Source organism: Astyanax mexicanus, chromosome 16 (genome assembly GCF_023375975.1).
Source record: "Astyanax mexicanus isolate ESR-SI-001 chromosome 16, AstMex3_surface, whole genome shotgun sequence".
In the NCBI taxonomy this organism is placed as follows: Eukaryota; Metazoa; Chordata; class Actinopteri; order Characiformes; family Acestrorhamphidae; genus Astyanax; species Astyanax mexicanus.
In genome coordinates this window covers 26,958,633-26,968,590 of record NC_064423.1, presented here as the reverse complement: position 1 = coordinate 26,968,590, position 9,958 = coordinate 26,958,633, and the positions used below count along the sequence as shown (strand labels likewise).

At 35.0% G+C, this 9,958-nt stretch overlaps 1 protein-coding gene across 2 annotated transcripts in view; it reads right to left on the bottom strand.

The window, feature by feature from the left end:
• The window catches only part of LOC107197052 (dynein axonemal intermediate chain 3-like), a 68,985-nt gene that overhangs the window by 35,085 nt on the left and 23,942 nt on the right, over positions 1-9,958 (bottom strand). The window lies entirely within an intron of this gene.

Below are 9,958 nucleotides of genomic sequence, written 5' to 3'. Positions count from 1 at the left end.
TAAGATATACAGATGTAAAATATGTTACATAAACATTCTTCAATGATGCAGACTCATCTTTTTTTCAGAGAACCATCCCTATTCTGTGCCATCAACAGCAACTTTAGCATTACATACACACTCCTGTCTGAGTGTGTATTTTTAAATGTATAAAACCACAATGATTTTTTTTTCCAAATAAAAAAAAAGTATACAATCAAAATGTGCCATGATTGAATAGAACCGCTTGACAATAAGGTTTCTTTTTTCTTTCTCTCTCTCTTGTTATTTTTTTCAAAGAGAACCAAGCAGTGACATGTACATAAAAAAATGTTGGAATGAAAATAAATCTTGCTGTGTGTAAATTATTCAACAATTATCTGTTTATATAAAAGATTATAAATAAAAATGTATTGGAGAAAAAAAAAATGTTATGCATATTTTTAATACAGTTAAACAGGTTCCAGTGCTTTTGGTCATCTAATTTTTCCATAGCAACATTAGTTAACAACAGAGTTCTGGATCAAAGTTCTGCTTTTTCTGCTTAGTTACTGAGATCATTATCAGGCCTTCAGTTTTCTGTGTTCTAACACTTCTGCCCTACAATTAGTCATGCGCTGTATTTATATAATATATTGAACTACATGCAATGATATGTTTTCATTTATAATAAAGCATATTATAGCATTACCTTAGAATACTAAAATTTAATGCGGGAAATAGATACAACAGTATACACAGCAACTGCTGTGGTAATTACTAAATCAAAGTCAATCAAACAGTAAATCAATAAAATTAAACATTTCTTAGCACATAAGGAAACAAGGATTAGCAATAAAATTATTATTATTATTATTATTATTATTAGTTTCCACTTTTATCTGGTTACAGAAAGTACAGAAGGTTGTGTCAGTAGGTGGTATACTAATATTTATATGTTTTATAGAAATATCTATCTTTTTTTCCCTCCAGCATGACGATAGCTGCTGTGTACCGGTAGTTGTATTTTGCTATGGTTAAAGTTTTGTCTGTATGTAAATTATAATTTGTCAGGCCTCAAGATGACAGTTGAAAAGCACACTGGTGCATTCACTTTGATGCTGGTTAACCCATTCATACCCAACAACTAAACTAGTAAGGTATTAGTTAAACACCTAACATCATTAATTATGTTTGTTCATTGCAACTCATACTGCTAATTTGAACTTATAAGGTGGCATGAGGAATTTAAATGAACAAAAAATGTTAACAAAATGTTTTTATATTGACATTAAGTACATCTCAGATTTTCAGTCGGATTTAAAGAAATTTTAATATTTAAAATAAAATTTAACTTTAAACTAATGTCATGAACATCAACATCTGTAGTAAATAAAATAAAAGATATATTTGACATTCATTCAGTCAAAGAAATACAATTCAAGGTACAAGTGAGGGTGTACATTGCGACATTCAAAATTGCTCACAGTTATGCAACACCTCTCATATATCCTAAAAAAATATATGTTGTTAATTATTCTGTATTGAGCGAAATTAAAAAATAAATAAAACATATTGTTTTAATCATATAGTTGATGTAATGTAATGATACACTGTGGAAAACCAAATAAATATGCAAAACAAATTACCTAAACTGGAAGGTTCTGGAGAGTGGCCCTCTCACAAGGCAGGTAAAATTGGACAAAGATGACATGTCCTGAGACCAAGGGGTTACATAAATCAACTATGCGAAGCCTCACTATAAACTAAAATATGAACTAAGGGCTCAATAGGCACTTCAACCTGCATATGAGAATAGATCGGACATAATAAAAAAAAAAAAAACTAAACATTCTAAAGTATCTGTACACCTACACGCATTGTAAAGGGTACTCTGTGGTGAATGTGCGGGTAATATTTAATAATATTAAAATTATGTAATTTATTTTCTAAATTGAAGATTAATATTAAAACCATGAAAACTATTAATTGAAACATATGGAATTATCTAGTAAGCAAAAAGATGCATGGCCTTCACAATACCCTGACCTAAAACCAAGAGATGGTGATTTGGGATGAGCTGGAGCTGATTCTTGATCATTTAGTCATATGTATCTTTAGGGGTGTTTTATTAATGCCAAAGTACATCCTTTTGTAATTTAAATATCAGAATATGTATAATGTTGTTGATTACAACACATTTCTATGTTTTTAGGGTGTAATAGTGAATAAATACTGCTTATTGGCAGTGTTAAATCGATATTTGTGGATCCATTGAGCGCGCTGTTTCGTGGGAGGAGTCAACAAAGAAGTTCTTTAACCTCGTTCGTTAATTTTCACTTTGCGAAGCTCTTTGGGAAACACTCGCAGAACTGGCTCGTTATTTACTCATGTCATTTGTTAATTCGTTCGTTATTAGCCAAGATTGATCGTTTTTTTCGGGAAACCCACCCCTGAACAGCTGAATCTCTGAACAACTTTTTGACAGTATATTCTATATTAAATGTTTATACATACTGTACAGGCCAAAAGTTTGCACACACCTTCTCATTTAATGTGTTTTATTTACTTTCATGATTATTTACGTTGTAGATTCTCACTGAAGGCATCAAAACTATGAATGAACATGTGGAGTTTTGTACTAAACAAAAAAAAGGTGAAATAACTGAAAACATGATTTATATTCTAGTTTCTTCAAAATAGACACCCGTTGCTCTGATTACTGCTTTGTACACTGCTTTGTGCATTCTCTCAATGAGCTTCAAGAGGTGAAGTCACCTGAAATCATTTTCTAACAGTCTTGAAGGAGTTCCCAGAGGTGTTTAGCACTTGTTGGCCCCTTTGCCTTCACTCTGTGGTCCAGCTCACCCCAAACCGTCTCGATTGGGTTCAAGTCAGGTGACTGTGGAGGCCAGGTCATCTGCCGCAGCACCCAATCACTCTCCTTCTTGGTCAAATAGCCCTTACACAGCCTGAAGGTGTGTTTGGGATCATTGCCCTGATAAAAAATAAATTATCAACCCAACTAATGGCAAACCAGATGGGATGTCATGTCGGATGGCATGCAGGATGCTGTGGTAGCAATGCTGGTTCAGCGTGCCTTCAATTTTAAATATATCCCCAACAGTGTCACCAGCAAAACACCCCCACACCATTACAGATCCTCCTCCATGCCTCACAGTGGGAACCAGGCATCTGGAATCCATCCATTCACCTTTTCTGCGTCTCACAAAGACACAGCGGTTGGAACCAAAGATCTCAAATTTGGACTCATCGGACCAAAGCACAGATTTCCACTGGTCTAACGTCCATTCCTTGTGTTTCTTGGCCCAAACAAATCTCTTCTGCTTGTTGACTCTCCTTAGCAGTGGTTTCCAAGCAGCTTTTTGACCACGAAGGCCTGATTTGCGCAGTCTTCTCTTAACATTTGTTCTAGAGATGGGTCTGCTGCTAGAACTGTCCTTTCCTGGGTCGGATGTGTCCTTGTGACTCCACTTGGGGACTCGTTTAAAGTTTTTGCAATTTTCGAGACTGACTGACCTTCATGGCCACTAGTTTTTCTTTAGTTAGCTGATAGGTTCTTGCCATAATATGCATTTTAACAGTTGTCCACAGAGGCTGTCGGCTGTGTAGTAACCTGACTTCTGCACAACACAACTGATGGTCCCAACACCATTAATAAAGCAAGAAATTCCACTTATTAACCCCGATAAGGCACACCTGAAAACCATTTCAGTTGACTACCTCTTGAAGCCCTGTTAATTTTGTATAGATTATAAAATGCTTCTTCTGACGTATAAATCCCTTAATGGTCTGGCCCCGCATTATCTAGAGGCGCTTCTTGGACCTTACAATCCACAACGTTCACTCCCCTCCCAAGATGCTGGCCTGTTATTAGTCCCTTCTTTAGAAAAAACTATGCAGGAGGAAGAGCTTTCTTTTATAAAGCTCCCCAACTTTGGAATATCCTCCCTATTAATATACAGGACTCAGACACACTCTCAATCTTTAATAATAATAATAATAAAAAAAAAAATAATAATAATAATAAAATAATAATTCCTCTTACAGCCCATCCAGCAAATATATATACCCTGTGCTAATCATCTCCTTTCTCTTTCTCTCTCCATGTCTTGAGCTGCTGCCTCCAAGTGCCCATCCCACTTCAGCAGAGTTTTATTAAACCATTCTAACCCCTTTTTCTCTCTCTCTCTCTCTCTCTCTCTCTCTCTCTCTCTCTCTCTCTCTCTCATGTGCTGAGATGCCCGGGTCAGGTTTACATTTTTATATTCATAAATTAGTACGAGTTACATTAGCTATAGCTCACATTATTTCTCTGTTCTGTTGTTTTGTTCTGTTATTTGTTTGTTGTTTGTTGTTTGTTTGTACTGAGCGGGTCAATCCGAGTAGGATGGGTTCCTCTGACTGAGTCTTGGATCCTTCCAAGGTTTCTTCTTCTTAAAGGGAGTTTTTCCTTGCCACTGTGTCACCACAGATAAAAAATGGCATCTCTGTGGTGCTGCTCATAAGAGGCGTGGGCCTGTTTTTCTCTGTAAAGCTGCTTTGTGACAACTTTTGTTGTAAAAAGTGCAATATAAAGAAAATTGAATTGAAAAAATGCCAAGAGTGTGCAAAGCAGTAATCAGAGCAAAGGATGGCTATTTTGAAGGTCGGCACAGGCAACATTTTTTTGTGATTTCTATTTCAACTTTGTCACTTCCTTAAACATCAGTTATGTATTATACAAAATATATATATATTTCTAAGATATATATATATATATATATATATATATATATATATATATATATATATATATATATATATATATATTTCTAAGAGCTCTAAAAGTTCAGTAGAGTAGTGTAGTGAGTAACTGTTGACGGGAGTTCAGAGTGGTTAGTGTGTTCGACGCTCTACTGAACACCAACTTCCTCTTTTTTCTGCAGTAACAGTGCTTCTTACAGTCGAGCTGATGACGACCTGTTTCACCACCTCAGACACCAGCAAGTTCCGCTTCATGCAAACACACACTCTCACACTTAGCGCCAGTCTGCACAGTGACCCAGCACACACACACACACACACCTGCTCCTCTTAAAGCACCTGCTAAAAATCCTGCAGCATCTTTACTTTCTACACCACTGCATGTGATCTGCAGTGTGTGTAGACAGTGAAGAGTGTGTGTGTGTTTTAGTTAGTGGAAAGATCCTGGCTTAAAAACTTTGCCAGCTCCGCTCTGAAAAGTGTTTTCAATTCTTCTACGGAAAGGAAGGACGTGGAACCTGCCAGCAGTAGAACCTGTCTTTTACAAACTTTTATGGATTAATCATGATCAAATCTACCTGAAATAAGAAGTATAAGTGAGTATTCATTTTATCATTTATTTTAAATGTATTTTCATGTATTGAAGGTTTAATACAAATGTAACAAACTACATTTGGGACCACAATAACAATAAATTAAAAAATAGTTCTACTCTCTATAGCACTAGAAATGTGTTCTATAATCAAAAACAAGAGTTTATTTTAGGCTCTGCTTTTTAACTGTTGTTAATAGCTTATTATATATTAATAAGCATGTAACAATAATGGTATTACCAGTCATGGTAATACAGGCTGTAATACAATAGTACAGCATGTAATAACATGTCCATTAAGATCTTTACGTTTGACTTCTTGTAATGAAGAAGCATCTCTTAATAGTTGTTTATAACATTATATTTTGTCTTAAATGTTCAGAAATATGTAGCAACATGAGGGTAATTGCATTTATATTACGAGTTGCTGTGTTTCCTGTTTGTGCTATTGGAATGTGCTTATGTAATTGCATTGGTCAAAAATTGATAGGTTGATAGATATGCAAATACTGTCTACAGATGTATCTGTGACCAGAAGTCACACTTTTACAGCATGTATTGTTAATGTGTAATTAATCAGATATTAAAGACAAATCTAAGGTTATGTTTTTTATATGTAAAGGACAATTTAAAATGTTTCCATTAGTCAAAAATATTTGAGGTTTTCCAGATCCATTTTCTATTAAAGGTTATTTAATAACTGTATGCACCTGGTATGCATCAACAGATCCGAAAGAATTATAGTACTACAGCTTGTAGACACAAGTCTATTAACTATAATAATTATAATAACTATAATAATAATTACAAGAGTATACCTTAATAGTAATAACATGAGTAAGTGTATTTGTCAACAGCTGCTGCTTCTACTGTCAGAGCTATTAAAATAAACTTGTATGGGTCAAAAATATTAACTCATGCAATAACACAGGTGATGGACTACAGCTGATTTCTCCTTTTATAGCTATTGAGTAAAAACTGAAATTACTGTAGAGCTGTAATGCATGTGCAACACCAAAACACAATCGTTCCATTAGTAGTTATTGCATGGTTTATAAACGTGGAATTAAAGTTTAGACATTATTATATATATATGTATAATATGTATTATATGTATTACTATGTATTATATTATAGTAAAGAAAATATAACTAGGCACGGTATGCTATATGCATTCAAATGCAGTAAAATGCAGTAGTAAATGCAGTGGTTCTGCATTAAATACTAATTAACCATTTTTTCATTTGTGTACTGTCAAGTAGAATGGAGTCAGCAAAAAAAAGGGGGCCACTTTTTGGTTGAGATGGCATGAGACCATCAAAAAAGCTTTGTATGAGATCTAAATATATATTTTTATCTTGTCATCAGTCTCTTAAAAATCATTTGTTTAGAAAATGTGAAAAGTATAATTTGCTTTGATTATGAGAATTGGAGTACACGATGTTCAGCTAAAATAAATCTGCTTTGTTGGTAAAATTTATTATAATTATAATTAAAATTAATAAGAGCTACAACGCTACAATCATATCTAGCCCATTTTACAAATTGGCCCATTTTAGCTGACTCCACCGTGCAACAATTTTGACACTCTTGTTGAACAAATGTTATATAGGTTCTATAAAAACAAATTATTAGGTTTTTAAAAATGACCAACTGGAGAATTTGCACAGCAACAATATTCTGACTTCCATCACTAGTCCAAACCTGTGTTTAAACACAACATGCTAACTGTTGTTGAGGATTACATAGTCTAACTTTCTTTTCATATGAAATACACACAGAGCCAGCAATGCAATTCATTTTCCACATTTTATGAAAACAGTTTGTGCAAACAACCTTCTGCCAGCCGTTGTTGCTTCACTTTCTACCAAGAAAGAACAAGGAACTGAGCAAGCACATTTTGTTGCTTGGTTAGTCAAGTGCTGTCTAAGTAAAGCCCAAGTGTGGCTAAGCTGTTAGCCTGAATGATGAAGTTGGTTTATGTTTTACAGTAGTATGTGCTGAAGGAACAGTATAAAGAAAGATCACATATATAGAGATCATCGGTTTTACCTAGTTGATCAGCCAAGATATATTTGGAGTTTATATTTTCAGTTTTATACTGCAGCTAAAATGCTAGCATTATGCTAATGGAAGCTAATGCCAATCATATTTATTCACATAATTGCACATGCATAACTGAGTAATTGTACTCAGTTACTGCACTTTAAATATTACTGTGGACAGTTTGTAATTTTCTTAAGTATTACTAGGAGTTCTTTTCAGAAAGCACGCTTTTTTGCAGTTCTATTCAAATTTAGCATTTAAGTAGCTAGCACTAAACACACGTTAAACATGGTTCAAAGTACTTTTCTCAGCTAATTATCATGTCCCAGTTTTTCATTTTAACTGTTTTTCAAAATATGATACTTGACATTTAAAAATAGAAACTCACCACAGTGCAAGGAATAGCATATAGCACAACCTAATTTATTTAAGACATATGTTTAAGTAAATTTTAAAACTTCCATTACATTTATTAAATATACATAAGATGTCTATGCAAAAACATTGACACCCATGATAACATGTTTTGAAGTTACAAGTGTATCCTAAATAGATCAGCAAACTACTTATAGCCTTTCTAATGTCAAACAAACCATGATTTTAACTGTGAGGAATTATGGGAAAAGTAGTGAAGGGAAACAACAGAGGTGTAGGGAGAACCTGTAAATGTTCACATTTGGATACAATCTACTCTTACAAACCGCCAAAATATTGGCACTTATTATATATGTTTGTTTTAATGTTTCCAGTACGTTACATTCATGATATATTTGTGTTACTTAAACACTTCCTTCTCATTGCCGTTTGTTCAGAAACTTCAGTTTATTTTCTCTTTTGATTTGACACGGTTCACACAGTTGTGCAGATCACTCTGATAACGCTAACATGACCCAACCTGGGGCACATCTGGCATTTCCTATTGGCCTACTTAACACTTGCAAAGATAACTGAGAGATGAGCCAGATGAGGTTTACCAGAAACATTTTAACCTATACTGTAAATAAATCTAGCTTACAAACTTTTGACTTTTCTTATTACACTGATTGAGCAAAAACAGTTTCAGCAACAATACGTTTTGGGTTGAATTAACATAGAAACATTTTTGGGAATGTGGTACCAAGTGTTTTTGTTGAACAAGATAAAGCTTGGTTGTAACAGTTCATAGCTGAGGGGTGGATTAGTTCTGATTAGTTTAAAGAATTGAAGTTGATGCTCTCTCTCATCTGTAACAGACATTGCTGTAAACCAACAACTGCTGGCGTTGGCCTACCTTATCTCCAGATTTATTGCCAGTTTTACTTTCGGGACCAGCTTGGACACCAGTTTTGGCAGGTCCAGCTTTAACATCTGTGTCAACATCAAATATGCCACAGGATGCCATACAGAGCCTGTAAGCTTCTATGCCTAACCATACAAGCCAGATAGTTCAGGTCTCAAGTTGGGACCACATTAACTATAGTATCTGGGCACTATCTAATTTAGCAATATTGAAGCTTTGATCCAATTCACTAAACACACTGTTGTGAACAGGGAGTGAGTGATGGGGTGAGACATCCTGAACACAGTGAACACCGGTTTTACAGGCACAGAGGAAAGCCTCGTGCTCAGCTGGCAGGTCACTTTTTACTCCAGTAGAGCTAAATCCATTTTCTCTGACTGTCTTTATCCTGTCCTCATTCTGTCACTGAGCCGCCAAAACACTGCTCTTCCGCTCCACGGCCTTCTGAACTCACACCCTTCATCATAATGATCATCATAACCATCATCATCAAGCAAATCCCTCCTACCTACATTCACGTGGACCACTAACACCCACCCATTAATCTCTTTCATATCTCTCTCCACCTTACTCTTATTTCACTGTCCTTCTCCCTCCTCCTCTTTCCCTCTCCCTGCTTCTCCTTCCTCAGTTCTCTCTCCCTGTGTTCAGTGTCAGTATTGTTCTCCTAAGTCGGGCTGCTCTCCTTCTCAGAGTGCTTTGTGAATCTTTCCTCTTTCCTTCTGTTTGAATGTTTTCACTTAATTCTCTTTCTTTTTCTCCTCCTCTTTCTGTCTACTTCTTTCTCCTTTACTCCATGGCTGATTCACCGCTCAACAACTCCTGGCCCTCTTTCTCCAAACTCTGGATGAAACGCTGGTCCTTCAAAAGAGGTAGAAAGCAAACCAAAACCAACCAGCTTTCGGTGGTATTTTATTGACTATCTATTAATTCTGCTTTTATACTCAACAAACTTTGGTGTTGGCTGTTTGAGTGTTCCTAACTTTCTCTAGCTAATGGCCCTCAGTCTTTTTCATAGTATCATATTTGTCCATTCAAACTTTCTTAATTTTTGTCTCATTTCATATTTGTTTGTTTCCTTTAGTTTGTTAACCTTATTGGTTGTCCAGTTTTTTCTAGTTGATTTTGGTTGTCTAAGTCTGTTTATGTTGTATTTCTGGTTTCCCAATGTTTCTCAAGTTGTTTTAGTTTTCCTGAGTTAGTTTGTCTTCTCTTAAAATATATTTTCCTACTGGCCATTATTGTATTCTTTGTTTCAGGTTTTCTATTGTATATTTGTGTTTGTATATGTCTTGAACACAAAGTATTTAAGATTT